At 36.3% G+C, this 3,612-nt stretch overlaps 1 pseudogene; it reads right to left on the minus strand.

Moving 5' to 3' along the window:
• Positions 1 to 1,562: 1,562 nt before the first annotated feature.
• On the minus strand, positions 1,563 to 3,226 carry LOC149170338 (putative E3 ubiquitin-protein ligase ARI8 pseudogene; annotated as a pseudogene).
• Positions 3,227 to 3,612: the final 386 nt, after the last annotated feature.

Consider the following 3,612-nt stretch of genomic DNA (forward strand, 5'->3'; position numbering starts at 1 on the left):
AAATCCTCATGCATCATACAAAGAATTTGAATCTTTTCATCTTTTTCTTCCTTCAGACTAATTTATTGTTACTAATAATTTGCATTTCAGTAGGTCAATTGCAGTTGAGGTAGATTTCATTTTAGGATTCCCCTAAGTGGGATGATAACATGGACTAGGTGTACTACTCTCTAGTTCAAAGGAAGCACTACCAAAAAAATGCAATCAAAGTGAAGGTGAATAAGTAAAGTTGAACAAAGAGTGTGATAACAAAACTAAAAGAAAGTAAAGATGAATAGGTAAAGTTGAATAAGAAGTGTGATAACAAAAAGAAGTATTTGAATTTTTGCTACATGCATCTCTTAAATGATCCTTTCAAGTTCAATTCCAAATCTAAGATGAGTGTGAATGAAGGTGGAAGTCTAGATGAGGGAAAGGCATGCCCTAAATATTCTTATGTTTTGTGCTAGACAACCTCGATAACTTCTACTCTCCATAATGAGTGCACTAGATGGGCTTGGGATTGATGTTTAGCAAGCAGTAATCAACTGCTTCAATGGATTTGCACTAATCTAATATAGTGAAGGTCAAAATTAATATTTGTGAGGCTTATGTGGGTTGGGGTAACTTTTCCATTTTCTATGGTCCTGCAACAAGAAGGAGAAATTGCATTAAGGAGATCAAAATTGTGCTTCTACACTCTGCAAGTTGTCATAATTTGTCATACTGTAATATAGCTTATAGAATGTTCATGGATGCAAAATATGTATATTATGACATGACTTATCACATTTCTGTGATATTTTCCAATCATAGGTGTTACTCTATATCTATCATCGTATTCGCCTTAATACTTCCAGCATTTTTTATAAAATAAGAAAATATTCCAGCATTCATTAAAGCATCTAAACATGTGCATCAAAGAAAAACTTACTTGGGCCTTTGTTGATTCCTATCTTTGAAAGGAAATCTGGTTTTGTTTGTATATGTGCTAGAAAGAGATGTGTTGAAAAGTATTTTTACATTAATGTCAATTTTAATAAAAAAGCTAAAAGTTCAACCACTAATAGCAATATACTACAACTGAACTATATGGAAATTATAAAATAGAGAAAGGAACCATAAAAGGAAGAAAATGTTATTGTACACTTTACTCCTAATTTATGAATTACCATCGGAGACTAATGATAACACTAGATAAAGGCAAAATAAGTCTAGCTAGTTCAACAACAACTTTGATATTGAAAGCAGATGAATGAACACAAATAACATTCTTCAAATACATTCAACATCTTTGTATTTCAAATAAAAAATAAACCCCACTCAAACTAATTAATGTAACATCTAACATCTCAAAAACTAAACCCTACTCTAACATCTTTGTATTTCAATCTGATAATATACTGAAACAACAATTAGGCACCTTGCTGCCTGTAAACCAAAAGCAGACCCTTAGTTGCCAATGATACTAAACGTAAAACGAAACCAAAGTAGGCAATTAGTTGCCTATAAACCAAAATCCATTTTTTTGTTCATAACAAAAAAACAAGCAAGAAAATGATGAAGACTACATCCAATAATTACTAATTGGTCCTAGCTGCCTTTGCGCACCCTACTCGTGTATTCTTAACTTCTGACAGATCGTTTTCAAACGCCTCAATTAACTTTTCAAAATGGGCGGCAGTTGACTCTGTTAGCTCTTCAAGTCTTATAAAGACGTTCTCCAAATCCTTCAAAACCTTTTTCCCAATCTCAGTATCAGCTTTAGCTTTAAGGGCACTGTCTATATGCTGTGGCAGTTCATCTTCAGCGCATTGATGAAGTCTTTCTAATCCATTTTCAGCTTCACGTTGCAGGAATTCAAATAAATCTTGTTTTAGTTTAGCAAGATCAGCATCACGATCGCCGGAAGGAGTCAAATAATAACCATACGCATATGTCCATTTCAGCATGCGCCTGCATTCTGCTATCTGTAACCACGCCATTTCCACGCATTTGAACCCTGTAAGGCCACACAGACTTATTGCCGTATGCATACAGCCATTCAGCCTTTTAAGTTGTACCTTTTGCGTACTCTGCAAATCAGATAAGGCCTTTCGCTCAGACTTTTCATTTTCCTTCCATCTTTCCAGATAAAATACCAATCTATTTGAAGATGCTTTCGCAACCTTTTCCTTAACATGGTCGTAGGTGGCCGAATTGGGTTGATTTCCATCATCTTTTCCTGATGTTGAAGCTTCAGGCTTATATTGGTTGCAACTATGGCCTGCATAACTATCGTTATCGTTATCCCAACTATCAAGGCATAACCAACAGAATTGAAACCGACACGGAGGTATACATGTCATTAGCATACACCCACCGCTTTTCTCGATTGGTCGTTTACACTTTGGGCACGGCTTGGAATTACTACGTATCCAGTACATGGTGAGTGCATCACCATCCTTCATTTGATCAACCCATTTTTTGACTGTGCCGCAGTCTATTGGACGATGAGACTCCTCTAAACAGTTCCAGCAAAATTTATAGGAGCAATTGCACACAACCTCCTGACTTACATTAGAAACAAAATTAACCTCCACACAGTATTTACAGTCGGGTGCTGGACACCATTTAACCCTAATGTTCTGTTCAACATATGACCTCACAACATATGTTCTATATTTCCTATTATCTTCCTCAGATAACCCCAAAGAAAAAACCATGTCTTCACTCACAATAGCACGGCATGGTGGATCTCGAAATGGACATCTTAAGTTGAGACATCCTAAACCATCATCATTTATTGATGTGTGAATATAAGCTCGCCAGCAATTCTGGCAATATAAATGATCACAGTACTTGAGTGCCTTCATGTCTCTCATGTCGTAGTCATCAAAGCAAATCTGACAGGTCGTTATCTCCTTCCTTTCTGCTTCTTTGGGCTCATGTTTTTGGCCGGCTGCAACAATAACCCCAAAGTATTCCTCACTTTCTCCTCATCTGCAAACCATTGGTCGTTGGCATTTTCGGCATCCCAATTGAAGTGACGCAAAAGAATGGCGGTCTCGCTTTCAGTCAGAGAAAGCACATCAGAAAGGGTTGCTATAACATTGCGCTGACGCTCAGAAATGTCTTCCAAACTTAAAACGGTGTAATTCATATGTCTGCCACTGGAATCACCGGCTATTTTGCTTTCATCGCTTTCATTGCCTTCGCTTTCATCGCTGTAACTGTCATTAGTGTCCTCATCATCATAAAACGCCATATTAGTAAATCAGAGTCTCAGCCTTTTCTTCTCCCTGGCCTCGCAGTATCCACAAAGACAAAACACTTAAAAGAAGTACTTTTATGCAAATTAAACCCAGAGGACCTCAAATATGTGAAGAATCTCTGCGCGCTGCACGCTTTTATACTAAATCAATGCTTGCTTCGCCTACATTTATAGCCATATATTTTGGTGCCTATATTTAAAAAAACCAAAAGCCGACTTTGTGATATTCTGCCTTTCAAATGTAATTTATCCGATGATATGATACCAATTCAACGTGCTGATTTGATATTTTAATTGTTTTTAATAATTAACTGTGGTTTATATTTTAGATAATTGAAAATAAATTATTGGAGTGTTTGTTATAATCTGAAAGTTTCAAT

Source organism: Pinus tabuliformis, chromosome 4_2 (assembly GCF_031772625.1).
Source record: "Pinus tabuliformis cultivar Carrire ecotype Pingquan chromosome 4_2, CPIR1, whole genome shotgun sequence".
In the NCBI taxonomy this organism is placed as follows: domain Eukaryota; kingdom Viridiplantae; phylum Streptophyta; class Pinopsida; order Pinales; family Pinaceae; genus Pinus; species Pinus tabuliformis.